Source organism: Thunnus maccoyii, chromosome 7 (genome assembly GCF_910596095.1).
Source record: "Thunnus maccoyii chromosome 7, fThuMac1.1, whole genome shotgun sequence".
Lineage (NCBI taxonomy): Eukaryota > Metazoa > Chordata > Actinopteri > Scombriformes > Scombridae > Thunnus > Thunnus maccoyii.
In genome coordinates, this window is record NC_056539.1 from 2,642,864 (window position 1) to 2,658,617 (window position 15,754).

General features: G+C 38.2%; 1 long non-coding RNA gene across 1 annotated transcript; it reads left to right on the forward strand.

The window, feature by feature from the left end:
- Window positions 1–6,731: 6,731 nt before the first annotated feature.
- LOC121900852 lies at window positions 6,732–11,792 on the forward strand. The gene is made up of 3 exons (XR_006097110.1): window positions 6,732–7,202; window positions 10,071–10,162; window positions 10,841–11,792. It is a non-coding gene; the product is annotated as an uncharacterized LOC121900852 (long non-coding RNA).
- Window positions 11,793–15,754: the final 3,962 nt, after the last annotated feature.

Consider the following 15,754-nt stretch of genomic DNA (forward strand, 5'->3'; position numbering starts at 1 on the left):
TATTATATGTATTGTATTGTATTACATATGAACTTGTAATGTCATGTTGTCATTTGGCTTTTTTTTAGTGTACTGTGTTGTGCATTATATCACATAATTTTGTATACTATTTTTTCATATCATATTGTTTATTATATCTTGTCTTTTTGTTTTTCCCACAGTTCCAAATAATGAGCTGGCAAAGGTCTGCTGATTAGAACACACTAACTGCAGTTAAATTAATCAAATACACTGTGCTTTCTGAAATGCACAGCCTAATAAAATGACAAAATGGCCAGCATGCGGGACATCTTTCTGGTGATGCACTGGGTCAGAATGCGGAGATCCAAACCACCGGTTTAAATTTGTTTTTAGGACTTTTAAGCTTTATTGCCCAGTTCAAAATATTTGTTAGAAAAGTAATCAAAAAAATATCAAATGTAATATGTTTCATTTCATTGATGAAGTAATTAAAATAGTAACATTTGTAACTACATTATAGTTCCATTACTTATTACATTTTTAACAGGGTAACTAGCAATCTGTCACCCATTACATTTCAAAAGTAACCTTCCCAACATTGTTTATTCGTTTGGTCTGCCAGAGGTCCCTTTACTGCAACTCCACCTAATTACTCTGTGCCCTACACTTTGCCTCCAGCACACTTAACAGTAGCAGCACAGACAGTAGTGTGCTTGTCACAGCAGCAAATAATGTTAGAGGTTTGACACATGTTGACAAATGATCTGACAGTGCATGCTGAGAATATGGGAGGTTATGGTGAACTATAATGAATCACTCCACTCTGTTTCATCTTCTCTCTCAGGTGTGACAGTATTTTTTGGTTAAAAATGTTGATGGTGGAGTCCTCTTCCCTCACCTTGGCGGGTACAGTTGCACCACCTCCCCCCTCCTCCTCCTCTGTGCGTTTCCATTCATCTGGTGGTAATAGAGCCCCTGGAGAGCACTGCACTGAGATCAATACAGGCGGGAAGAGAGTGCCTTTCAGCTCCACTGTGCCATCCTGTTTATTTACTTCCCCTATCAAAATGCAGGAACTTACACAGACTTGTTGCATAATAATGACATGTACACAGAAGAATCCACTGTGCACCCCCCCCCCCCCCCCCCCCCCCCCCCCCACACACACACACACACACACACACACACACACACACACACAACATTATATTTTAGCCTCCTCTTCACTTTTTCTTGCTCTCCCCTCTAATGTCAGATGAGATAGACCTCTTGCACATTTATGTAGGGGGATAAAAAAGGTTAATTGATTTCCACTGAACAAACTGTGGATGCATGAACACAAATGAGGATTACACAGATGCCTGTGTATCAATTTAATGATACACTGTAATATTGTCCATTTATTACAAAACAAATCAATCCATCTATTTTCTGCTGCTAAACCAGGTCCAGGACGTGGTGGAAGCTGGCTAAGAATTGTAGTCCAGACAGCTGAGAGATTGTGGCTGTGTCTGTCTCGCTTTTTTTTTGCACTGCAAGAAGCCTATAGGCCAGTATATTATGCATGATCGAAGCCTATTCAAAAGTGGAACTTCGATTAGCCTACTCTGCTCTCACTAGCCAGGTTTTCACTACATTTGTGGGCCTGTGGGCCTAGTCTTTGAACTTGGTTATTTTATTGACGCTCTCTACCAAGCTGCTGCAGGTCCTTTTAATCAACTGGATAGCGTCATAAAACAACAATTACAACAATCATATCATATCAGTAAAATGGCGCAGAACAAGACAACAATGCTGTTTTCAAATGACGCCATGAAACCTCATGTCTCAAGGAGCACCTTATGAAGATCCACCTGGACAAGGCAGACAAGGAGCATCTGCTCTTCCACGCCCTTGAAGAGAAGCATGCTAGGAGCACCATCAGCAATCTCTTCACTAGGAAAACCAACCAGACTGATTGTGGGCTGGTAGCATAGTATAACATCTCCCTGCTGATAGCCAAATGTGGACACTTTTTCACAATTGGAGAGAAGCTGGTGCTCTCTGTCATCAAAGACGTCATCTCTATTGTGATGGAGCGTGATCCCACACAGGTACTGAAATCCATCCCATTCAGCAATGACACCGTGGCATGCAGGATAAATGAAATGGGTGCCAATACAGAGGAGCAGCTGTGTGCCATCCATAGTTAAAACTAATGGATGTAGCCATCATGACGTCACCCATTGGTTTGTGGACTCCTGTTTTGAAGCTGGAGTTTGCATTTTGATCGTTGCCATCTTGGATTTTTGGAGCCAGAAGTGACCATATTTGGACGAGAGGGTACAGCTGACCCTAATGCTAGTTGCTAGCTTGGTTAGCACGGTGCATTTTTTAGTCTATGGTTAGCTATGATAATAATAATGCTAATTTTCGCTGGCGAAAAACAGGCTTAAAACCAATAAAACAAAATGTACTTACTGGAAAAAACTGAACATCTGACTTCTTAAAGGGTATTTTAATTTAAAAAAACGCTGGAATAGACTTTTTTAGCCAACCAAACTGTTACAATTAACTTTCATGAACTGAAAACACACTGAAATAGTGACGGCTACAGCTATGCCTATACTGTGACTCTGGGGTTACGCTATGGTTACGTTACCTAACCAACATTGTCGCTGTGGTAGCAACCTGCCTGTGACGGCACCCACCTGTCACTAAAAGCAGCCACACCCTTACTTATGCATGACTTTAAGGCTTAATAAAATTTAAACAGTGAGTTATATAAAATTCACCCCCTGTACAGTTGTCATGAACAGGGAAATTAGCTATAGAGACCTAAACCATTTTTTGTACCAGGCTGTAAGCATGTTTATTTCTGCTGTAAAGTTGGACATTTTAACTATGGGGGTCTGTGGGGACTGACTCGCTTTTGGAGCCAACCTCAAGTGGCCATTCAAAGAACTGCAGTTTTTGGCACTTCAGCACCGGCTTAATTTTTCAGCCGCAGAGGTTGCCGCTTGGTGCCATCCTGCGAGACTCTCCATTCAGCCTTGAGCTGGATGAGACAACCACCTGTGACAACAATGCTCTGCTGATGGCCAATGTCATCTATAAGGCCTCCAACAGTCAAGAGATGGCTGATATATTTTTGTTTTCCAACTATCTGGAAACAGACACCAAGGTCCAGACCATTTTTAATGCACTGGATGCGTATCTACAGGAGAAGTCAATCCCAATCACCAACATTCTCGCATGCGCCACTGATGGTACCCCCTCCATGGTTGCACTGTGCCTTCACAGCTCTGCTGAAGGAGCAAGTCCCACATATCTTCACAGTCTTGTACTGCCACAACCTTGTGGCCAAATCTTATTTTTTTGGTACAAACCACAAAACTGAACCAGTTGAAGTTGTGATATCAAGACTCCAGCAAAATAATTGTAAAATTCTAATGAATGCCGTGAAAAACTAATTACCTTGCGAGGCAGCTGGATTTGCAAGATCACAAGATCACACGAGAATCCATGTTGTCAGGCTTCAAGTTATGCGCTTGTGTTCGAACCACAGGTGGTTCAGACCAATCAGCGTCCTATGAGGATTCTCGCATGAACTTGTGAATCCAGCTGCCTCGCTGATAGACGGTGATAGACAGATGGTTCATCCAATCACCTGCTCCTCCTATTTTTTTGAAAGTGCCTGCCCTTTTCCAAATTGTTTCCAAGGACGACTTCTTTGATGGTTCTGTGTAACAAATCATCAGGTGTGTCAGGTTAAAGACTTCATATCACGGCAGAAGGAGAAATGAAAAAAAAACTTTCAGTGTACATATGGACACCTAATGACTCTTTTAAGACAGACTTGAAATATTGTGAACCTATCTTTTAACCTCTAACTTAAAATCTGAACTAATATTTATAACATTACATTTTTATAAACTGCTAAATGCATCATTATTGTGAATACTGTCTATTTTTACACTGCAACAAGTTTAAGCATCAGCTGTTTCAGATAAGAAAAGTGACGGTTTATTCTTGACAATGGAAATAGTAATTTGACAGAAAACAAAAACTTAAGATGTACTTACTAGCTTTTTCTGGCACTTTTAACTCTATTCCACGGTTTTAGCTGAAGAAAATGGAGGATTTCTCAGTTTTTGAAGACTCTTGAGCAAACTCAGTCCATCTGATGAAGTCTGTTAGATGATTTTGAAAGTCCCTGAAAAAGCTAGTTCATGGACCTTGAATTAGGATTTTTGTATTTTTGTCAAATCTTGGGAAAAGTTTCAGGAGCCAAAAACATCAGTGTCATTATAGACTCTCTGAAACCATACAAAGCCTCAAGCACACACACCACACATATAATGCATCTGCTATTGTTACAAATGCAAATATGAGCTTTCATCTCAGCAAAATAATTTTGATTTCCCCCATTTGTTATCACCAATTGAATTCCATCACTGAGGTAATGGGTGTTAACAGCTGACAAAAAGTATATGGCTGATATTCTCTTTGCCAGACCCCACTGAGCTGAAACCTAATCATAATGGTGGGAGGAGAAGCAGCCAGCATCTGGCATAATGGAAATACACTAATGAGATAATTATTTCCTCCTTCTCATCCTGCTCCCTCCCTTTCACTGACACTCATCATCACCAGCGCTGACTAATTATCTCCTGTCTCCAAGAGATTACTGATTTATTACTTGTCCCTACTGCACATTTCTATTACCTTCTCTGTCTGACGATGATGTTCTGTTTTCAGAACATGTCGCACTACCCCTCTGTCTCTCTGACCCTGCCACCTTAGGGACTAGATTGGCCTCAGGTCTGATTTTGATCCATTGAGCCATAATTTTATGATGATTTATGAAATCATTTACTTTTTTGTCACAAATTGCATTCTGTCTAGTTATCAGGCTGGTCATGTGACTTAGAATAGGTCAGTACCCCTTTATTGGTTTGGTTTTGTTCATAATCTAACATGGTCACAAATGATAGTGTCAGTGGCTTCCTTTCCCTTTAATACATCTATTGTCAACTGAAAAACTGATTTAATTACTGAATAAACAACATGTAAACACATGCATCTGTAGTGGTTATTGGGATAATCAATAATGAAGTGGTTTTTTTTTAAGAAAGTCCACACAATCTGAAATCTCAGCACATTTCAGACCTCATTTCTTATCAAACTGTGAATACTGTTTTAGAACATGACAGAACGTTATTTCTCACAATTTTGTAGATCTTCTTTATACCCCAAAAAACAAAAAGCCATCTAACTGTGGCCTCCACACTGAGAAAGGATGACTGTCTGGCTGTACTTCAGAATAAAAGACAACTAAATAAGACTTTACAGGAGTCCTATTTTATTTGCTGAAATAAGGTGAATTAGTTTCCAGCAAGTGCCAGCCCATTCTGCTGCAACATAAAAATAGCATGATTAAACTTTAGAAAGATCCATAAAGGTAGCCCCAGTATCTCTCAGCTAGTTTATAACCCGCTATCACTCTCAAACTGATTGACTAGGATGTTAAGTAATAACTCAGTTATGAATATTTTCTGATGCTAGTGAGGTTTTATTTGCATCAGTATTGTTTGTACATGTAATCATACAACTGGCCCTCCACATGTTTGGGCCCTGGTAACTGTGTTCCATTATTCCACTCAGTATGACGCCCCTGCATACTGTGAACACGTTATAAAATCAAACATAATCAGTGCAGTCTGAATTATGTGTCTGAAGTGTGTTACTGCTTTGTCTACTTTTTGTACAGTCTTGGAGGTTACCGCCAATTAAGTTATAAATACAGTCCAGGGAATTAACCCTTTCTTCTCTCCAATTACAGTATGGTGCCCATCGGATCCAGCTGCATTCAGGTGTTGAATTTCAATTTTATTTATTTGATAGGGATGATGCATTTTAACATACTTCCAATACAGGGCATGAAACTGATGTGCTGCACAGTTTATAGTTTATATGGAGTTTATAGCTATTGCTAATTTTCACCACTTATCCCTAGTTGGCTTTACAAGTACAGTGTAAAATATACAGCCTTCATTGTTTATTGTCCACTCAGCTATTTTTATGTACTAGGTGTATTTTTGATCTCTGAAGCATGAAATTCATTCATGATTGTGTGCAAATTTCTGTATTTATTGACAGACTGACTTAAAATAAATATTTAATGATGCATTTCATTTGTTACTGACTTTGTCTCAAAAAGACTAGTTTTTCTTGTAAACTAGTTGTGAGAGAGAGAATCAGAGAGAAAGAAATACCCAGAGAGGGAGGGGGGAGACAGTTTTCCTGCTACTACATCTCTTTTTATTTGTTCTCTTTTGAGCTGGCAAACAACAAAATTACATCACAGCCAACATCTGATGAAAAATAGGACAGGCGGCTTGTTAAACCACTGTTCTGTACCTCCTGCTCTCTGTGATCTGTCTTTAAAAAAATCACAATTCAGTTGTTCTCATTTACATATTTTTCTTTGATTTGATCACAGTTCATAAACACTACCTGTTACATTCATTCCCAAGTTGCTTCACCACAGTGCTGATCACTATTTTATGAACACAAAATTATCTTGAAAAAATCAGAATAAATACAAGTTAATGACAATAAGTGTTGTAGCGGTTTGGACAATTTGAATTACCCTCAACCCCACAAATGATACATGGTTAACTCATGACCCTAAAAAAAGACCTTTTGGTATTGCATAAACAAACACAAAATGAACACTTAAATAAAGTTAATAAGGCCAAACACACCACCATTCCGTTTTCCCGGAATTCCAAACAAAACTCAAAATAAGGAAGTCAGTTCAGCTTTTCACCGTCCTACCAACCCCAAAAGCCCAGTCAAAAAAGAAAAGAAATGATAACGAAAAGAGCACAGTGAAGTCACCCGGCTTTAGCCGACTCACGGTTCAGGGGAAGTGTGGAAACGTGCGTTGTCCGGAGTTGTAAACACGGACGGTTCGGTGTGTTCGTGGAGATAAGAAGAGAGGCTGCAGTATCCACGGCTCGAGGGCAACCAAGGTGGATGTTAACGACGCGGACTGAAACGCGCGCTGATGGCCAAGGATAGGCTTACTACGGACATGGATGACTCACGAGGGTTTCTCTCCTGCTGTTCACCTGCCGGCGACTCCCGCCATACTGAATTAAATCTCCTGGTAGGAAAAACAGAAGAGGCTGGACTCCGAGGGAGTGGCAACGTGGAGCTAACTCACTGGCTGACTGGACTAGTGGGGTGTGGAAGTAAGTAAAAAAAACAACAAAAAACAAAATGGGCAATCGCATACCAAAACATAACATATATTTAAAGCATGAATGTAAGGTATTTGCTTAGTCACGAACATAGCACAGATACCAAACTGATACAAAACTTTCAAATCCTTATTATTATTTTTTTTTTTTTATTCTGTGGGAGTGATCGCCACAGTGTGCTGTGTGATCAGCTACACTGACAATTAACATGAGTGATCACAGGTGGAGAGAAATGGTTGTTCTGCAAAACAGGCTTCGATGCGGATTAAGGCTCCATATACACTATTCAGCACATGCAGATGAAAGATGTTACTCCTGATGTGCAGATGTCCCACAAGTCATGATAGTAAAAATGTGAAATTAGGTAGTAAAACATTATTCATGCCGTTTATGATTCAACTATACAGTGCACTGGCATAAAAGATAGCCTGGGTCAGTGCAGTAATTATACTGAGTAAAGTACGGCCACCGAGCATGTTACCAAATCTAAATTAACTCATGTTCATGCTGTACAACATGAAAAATGTCAGCAAAACAAATCTAGATATTCATCTGATGAAGAACGCTCCTCTTTTAAATCGATTCCACTGGACACTGAAACCATGATGGAGTTGTAGCGCAGCAGGATCCTTTGGAGGTGTTGGGATTTAGACTAACAGCGTGCCGACTTTAATGGGCTCTGCATGCAGTGATTGATAGCTGATGACTGACAAAACCAAGTTCATTACATCTAGACTGAAAATGTTTTTTCTTATTCAAATTATTATTTGAATTATTATTAAATTATTATTACATAATCAATGCTCTGTGATAAAAGCCTTGTAAAAGCAGCCTATATTTACAGTGTGTGTGTGTGTGTGTGTGTGTGTATTTTATGAATGAATACTTTTATTTGGTCATACATAAGGAACAAAACAAAAAATTGTGCGAGTATGCAACTGACAAAAACATCATCATACATGTTTATACTGATTCAATTCACACAATAAAAAAATCACACAATCAATGACCTAAAAAGGAATAGGCTGAAGCCCAAGGCTTATTTTTGTCTATCCTATACAATCCATAAAATAACCCAGAATATCAGCAGTATGAAATAAAGAAAAAAAGAAAATTTACTCTAAATTGTAATCCTAATTATTTCACATCTTTATCATTTTACATCATAATCCTTTATTATTTTACATTTTAAGGCCTTTTTGAAACTCAACAGAGAGTTACACAGTTTTAACTCATCACTAAGACCATTCCATAGTTTGACTCCCAAAACTGAAACACATCTGTATTTTACATTGGTTCTCACTTTATATATGTCAAAGATACACAATCCTCTTAGATTATAATTTCCTTCTCTTAATTTAAAAAAATGTAGAATACAAATAGGAAGGCTTTTATTCCTAACTCGAAAAAGTAATTCCAATGTTTTTAAATACACAATATCTAAAAATTTTAACGCTAAGGACCCTATGAATAATGGATTAGTGGATTCATAGAAGCAAGCTTTATTTATTATTCTAATAGCTCTTTTCTGGAGTTTAATTATATTATTTATATTATTTATTTTAAGAAAATCCCACCCCATCAAAAAAAAAAAAAACCTTCTCCTACGTGCTTAGCTTTTAGTGCAAATTCAAGCAGGAAGACAATTGTCACCCCAATTTGTTATCACATCATCAATTATTAATTATATATATAATTATTACATATCAATTATTTCTGTGCGTGCTGGCTTTTCTATCATCCAATTTTCTTAGCTGACAAACCACCTTACCTGTTTTGTCTCTCTCTGCTGTCACTGCACTCTATGCTGCATCCCAGCTTCACCACCCCACCACCACCAGTGTCAAGGCCCCATCTATGGCTTTCCTGGGGGGGGGGAATCTCAGATTGGGTGCTATTTATAGGGCTCCATCCCTATATATCCATTTAATCGCCAGGGTCAAAGCCAAAGACTATTAAATACATTTTTTCTACTTGGTGTCAGTCAAATTTGGCAACACTGGTCAGAGTTGGCTTCTACTGCATGACATCAACTGACTGCTCTCTTTCTTTTTCATACCTGACTCATTTATCATCATTTCACTAATATCAGGTCTGAGAACAAGGACAAAAATGTGATTAATTAGAATGATCTGGCATTAGTGAAATGGAACCTGATTCTAATTCTAATAGTAATTATATTTTTGAATATGTGTGGGAGCTACCAGTATGCTCTTTTCATTAAGTTGAGTGTAGTATTTATGACAAACTATATATGTGCTGGGTTGTGTATGTGATTGTGTGTGCTTAATTTTAGCTCCAAATTTAAAGGAAGGGAAAACAAGATAGATAGATACACTTGGAATGTGTATTTAAGTCACCATCTTAATTTCAACTAAGTTGCCAAGAAAAGGGTTAAAATGGCTCATATAAATATCTGCATTAGCATATGTATATAGCAGAAATATTATCATGTGATATTCAGTTCTTAGCAATATCTGAAACTCACTTGGATCATCACCACTAGACAATGTCATACATGCTACAATGACCTCTGTCACCAGCAGCTCAGCTTTATGTTTTGTTTTGTTGGGTTTTTTTTTTAAACACAGATACCGTCATATACCATGTACCCTGGTCAAATGTCAGGAAGGTATGAAAAAATAGATAATGCCCAAGCCTAATTCAGAGTATGTTTGTAAAGTATGTAGTAGTAAACAGTATGCAAAATAACACATTTTTATAGTGTTTCTGTCATGTTACTGTACATGCACCATCACGGATAACCTCTTTTTTTCTTCTTTTTTTCTTACTTGTAGTACAATATATACAGTTGACAAATTCAGTGCCTCATAGTGGTGTATTTGCTTTGTGCTGCAGATAATGTATCTTCGTGTAGCCTCCAACAGCGTGGCATCAGCCACCTTGGCTTTCTTCCAAGAACCTGTTAAGAAGTTTTGTTTTCCTCTCAGGTAAAAGTATATTTTGAAATTTTTACAGTACAACACAGCACCCAACATTGTACCACCCCACAAAACTAAGCTTAAAAGCACATTTTGCAATAATTTTTCTGTTTACATACTTTTACTCTCAGATGTTTCATCCACTGTTGTTGCGCTGTTTTCAACATAAACAAACATTACATATGGTCTTTGAAAGTGTTGTGTGTCTATTTTAAGGTACGTGGTGATCAATTCAATTCAATTCAATTTTATTTATATGGCGCCAAATCCCAACAAAAGTCATCTCAGGGCACTTTTCACATAGAGCAGGTCTAGACCATACTCTTTAATTTACAGAGACCCAACAATTCTCCCATGAGCAAGCACTTGGCGACAGTGGTAAGAAAAAACTCCATTTTAATGGGAAGAAACCTCAAGCTGAACCCAACTCTAGGTGGGCGACCATCTGCTTTGACTGGTTGGGTTGAGAAAGAAAGAGGTGGGGGGACACAGAGAAGCAGAACAACAACAACAATAACAATAACAATAAATACAAGACTAGCAACAACAAACAGCAGCAGCAGCAGGAGAAGGACACCCCCCACGTCAGCGTGGTCCATGGGGTTTCCTGCAGATGAGAAAGCACAAGGAACTGTGGGGAAGAAGTCAAGTTAATAACATGCATTAATGGTAAATTAATACATACAGATGGAGAAAAGGAGAGAGGATCAGGGGTTGGAAAACGTGAATGTTGGATGCTTCATGTTTACAGTCAATGGCACTGGAAGGAGCCGGGAAGTGTTCACAACCAACGGCTTGAACGGACAGAATAGATACTGCTAGTTGAAAGCTGCCACCTCTCTAATGCCATGTTGTGGTAGTATGTTAGCATACAACTGTTGTTGAGCAGGAATACTATTATTTGCAGTATTTATGGTAGTCACATTTTCATATGGTGTAATAACATACAGAATGTATGCAACAAAATGTAATTTTAAAGACAGTGAGTTATGCATAAACACACAATAAAGAGGAAATTCAAAGGCCATTTTAACCATTAGGTCAGTTGGACTATGTTTGAAAAATAAATCTGTTTTTGTGCACTTGTTGTGGATAAAACCTTTTCTTAAAAGAAACATTAATGATGGTACCCATTAATTGTTTATTTGGGAGATGTGAGAAGTTGAGTGGAAGTTCATTTTTATATTAATTTTTTATATCAAGTTAAAATGGTTTTCAGGGTGTTTGTTCCAGATATATGGAGCATAAAAACAGCACTGCTTCTCCATGTTTATTTTTTGACTCTGGGAAGAGAAAGCAGACCTGTCCCAGATGACCTGAGAGGTCTGGATGGTTCATAAGGTAACAGCAGATCAGAAACCCTAAACCATTTAGTGCTTTACTGAAATGCATGGACTGAAATCCATTTTTTCCGTATCTTGCTGAGACATAAGTCCTTTAATCCTTGATATATTCTTCAGGTGATAGTAGACTGACTTTGTAATTGTCTTAATGTGGCTGTTGAAATTCAGGTCTGAGTCCATGACCGAGATTTCTGGTTGGTGTGTGATTTTTAACATTATTGATTGAAACTGAGCACTGACTTTTAATAGTTCTGCCTTGGCTCCAAATTAAATTACTTCAGTTTTGTCTTTGTTTAATTGAAGAAAATTCTGGCACATCCAATCATTGATTTGCTCAGTGCACTTACTCAGTGCTTCTATTGGACCATAGTCCCCTGGTGATATGGTTATGTAAATTTGTGTCATCTGCATGATTAAGGTAACATATTTTGTTGTTTTTTTTTGTTGTGGCTTGATGATGGCAGTTTTCAGGGCCTGTGGGAGAAAACCTGAAAGAAGAGATATGTTGACAATTTGTATAAGATCTGAGGCCATGCAATTAAAAACATAAAAAGGATATTACAAATCAATAGCACAAAGATGAAGTTTTAAATGGCTAAACGTTACTAAACTTTAGTAAGCATAATATGAAGAGTTTGGCTACAGTTACATTATTGGGTATCCATTTGTACTTTTTTTGTTGTTTGTTTTGGGCAAAGTGAAACAGCTAGATACTTAACTATCCAGCAGTTGAACGTACTGTCAGTCAGATCTTTTTTTGCTGCTTTATTTTTTGTCAGTCAGGTCATAATCACTGCCTAAGAACTGCAAGCAATGTTAGCAACAATAAACCATGCTTGCATAACATTAGCTATGCTAACAAAATTTTAAGAAATGCCATATCATTAAAGGTTCTGTGTAGATACTGTCCAATAAATTCTGTTAATGTGTAACGTGTCTGGTATTAACTGTTACTGAATCACAAAAACAAATAACACCAAAGGCAAATAAGAGTTAATACATTTTAATGCAAATAGTTAATGCAGTCACCAAAGTGACATTGTTTGGGTTTGTTGCCATAACTGACCACCTTCCTGCAATTTCAAGCATTGGTGTCACATGACCAATGGAGCATAATTTGATTGGCTGGATGTTTGTTTGATTTGAGACAGAATCGATTGCTTGTCCTTGGTATCCTGGATGTTTAATCTTAATTTTTTAACTCAGAATTTGAGATCTGAATTTTGCCTGTCGAATTTCAGCAACTTGAATATTTGAATATTTAAAAACTTGAATTTTTGATTCTGAATTTGTGAACATTGAAAAATGAAAGTGAAAATGAATTATTGAAAATTTGAAGAGTTGAATTCAGAGGCAAAAAAATAGATACATAATTTTAATGCAAAAAAGTCAGTGCTAGAAATTCAGTGGCTTTTAAATTTCAAAATCTGGTGAGACATATTTGTTTCCATGTGGTGCGTGTTTCCAGAGCGTGAAAGGCAACACCCTGACTCCTTATTTGAAAGGTCCTGGCTCCAAACAGAAAACATGGCGCCGACCATAAGCTTCAACTCTGGGCTTTAAACCGGCGCCAATGCAAACCAACAGGTGACATTACACCTTGTCTATCTTTATATATAGTCTCAGAGTGTGCATAAAGAAAGATGGGTAAAATGCATTGTATTGATCCTGTATTTACAAATTATGGTCATTTAGGTTCAAAAGCAATACCATTCCCAGTGGGGTGTAGTGATCATAATTTAGTGGCACTTGTAAGGAAGACAAAAGTTCCAAAAGCCAGACCTAGAGCAGTATTTAGGTGATCAGTGAAAACAATCTGTGAAGAGTCATTTATAGATGAAGTTAAAAATACATGGTGGGAGTATGTACTAGAAAGGGATAATCCAGATGATGCCCTTGAAGCTTTTAATGTGTTATTTATGCAAGTGATTGAGAAACACACGCCAATTAGAAAGCACACAGTCAGGAATTTGAGATCACCCTGGATAGATGAGGAATTGAGGAGACTGATGAAACAAAGAGATGATGCAAAAAATTTAGCTATATGATCAAGAGTCTGATTGGCAAATTTATAGGAGGTTATGGAATTATGTAACAGGATTAAACCAAAAGAAACAGCAATTGTTTTATAAAAATAAAATCAGTGATGAAACGGAGGTTAGTAAATAGCATGATTGGCCACAGGACCAAATCATGCCCAGCATATCTTGAATAAGAAGGGACATTCTTGACTAATACATTACAAATTGCTAATTATTTTAATGATTATTTTCATGATAAGATAAACAATTTAAGGGGCAATATGCACCAACCAAGCAATAGTACCTCCACAATAGTGATTAAAAATTTGATAATGTGGAATAATAAGTGTCAATTTAAAATTGCAAAATTTACAACTACGGATGTTACTGTTGCTTAAAGGGGACCTATTATGCTTTTCCTTGTTTTCAGTCATATATATAATATTACAGTGTCAGATGTTGATGTTAAAAGTGGCCAACATGTCAAATAATGAGGTAAACGTATGTAGCAGTAATCCCTGTGAGCAAAAAGCACCAGCTTCAGACTGCGCTTGGTTTCAAATGTTTTTTTCAACTTTCAGCCCAACCCAACGTCAGCTTGCTCCACACACAGCATGCAAGTTCACTGCTCTGCTCCACTAACATTATGGCATTTTTCCATTGTTTTGGGGGTATCACGCCGAGCCATGATTCAAATCGAACTGGTACACTGAGTGTTTTTCCATTACACAGGAGGGCAAAGTAAAATAAGTAGTTTACCTGTTGGAGGTGTGCTGGTCATCTGCAGCTCTTCATCAAACATCATCATCACTGTGGCTGTTTCTGTTTATACTTTTCCTCCCTGCGTCATTTCTAACTGATCCGCTGAAGAAGTAGCTCCAAATATCTCCATATGTTGTTTTGACCGTTTTTTAGTGCTGCCAATGAAGCCTTGCTAATTTGGTGAGGAACACATTTCACCTCCCGTAAATACTTCACAATAAAAGTCTCCCATTATTAGGTCATTTAAAAGCTTTCAACTGGAAGTAGATTCTGATACATGCTGCCTGTGCCTGCTGCTTGGCAGCTTCCAGAAAGCTGTCTTGTCAGAACAGAGTGGGCTCATCAGGAGGGGGGCCTTATAGAGACAGGAGCTCAAGTGGACTGTCAAGAGACAGAAACTGTACTGAAGGGCTACATGAAAGGCCAATATAACATAAATAAGGACTTTTGGCTGAACTGGCCACAGACCAGCCCTTTAACCATGACTGTCCACGAGTGAATGAATGAGTGAGTGCCTGAGTGAACGATAAAGTTACACCATTGGTTGGCTGGCCGAGTGTTGGAGTTTCCCCTTTGGCTGTTGCTCTTTCAAAATGAATCAGTGCAAGATGATGGAAGTGGAAGACAGCAGTGTGACACAGACTCAGTTCCAGTGTTGAATGCAGTGAAGTCGGCTAAACCGGTTTAAACAGATGCATACCAGTTTCTCTACCGTCTCCTCCTCTATTGTCCAGTGTGATCAACTCTCCGGCTGACAGCGCTGTCAGCAGCCGGCAGGATGCTCTGTGGTGCATCTCGATTTTATAACTGAACTAATACCAGGACACAAGCTTTTTATTTCTCTGATGTTATCACATGTGACGTCATGATTGACTGTAACAAATTGGCCACAATTTCACACATTGACCATACACGATCCAGCCATATACTAGGTTTTGACCTGAGGTCTCATTTATAACCGTTGCGTATGCGTGTGCACATTTTCCTTGGCTGGAGAATATGTATGTATACATACGCGTATGTAAACTCTGACCCATGCGTACGAACATTTTGGAGACGGGTGCAATCGACGACGCAGATGGTGAGGTGGTGAATTGAAGCCAGATTGTATAATAATCCTCTCACACATTTAATTTCACTTAATATCAAACATTATAGATCCACGTTATCATAAACATTCAAAGCAGCAGTGTTATCTGTACTTAGGCTTGTTGTGAGCTATAATTATTCCGTAAGTATCTTTATCAAGATATAACCCAACTCAGATCTTAAAGTCCACTCAACATTTAATCAGCGTTGTCTCACCCGGAGCGCAAAGGAGAAAGTCAGTTGTGGAGCAGCGCAGCAACTGCTCAAATGAATGATGTCAGGATGTGGCAACTGGCTTTCCTTTCTCTGATATTAGCTAAGTGTGAATATAGCCAACTGATTCATTTTCACCTCAGCAACGTTAACTAACTGATGAAATTATCATC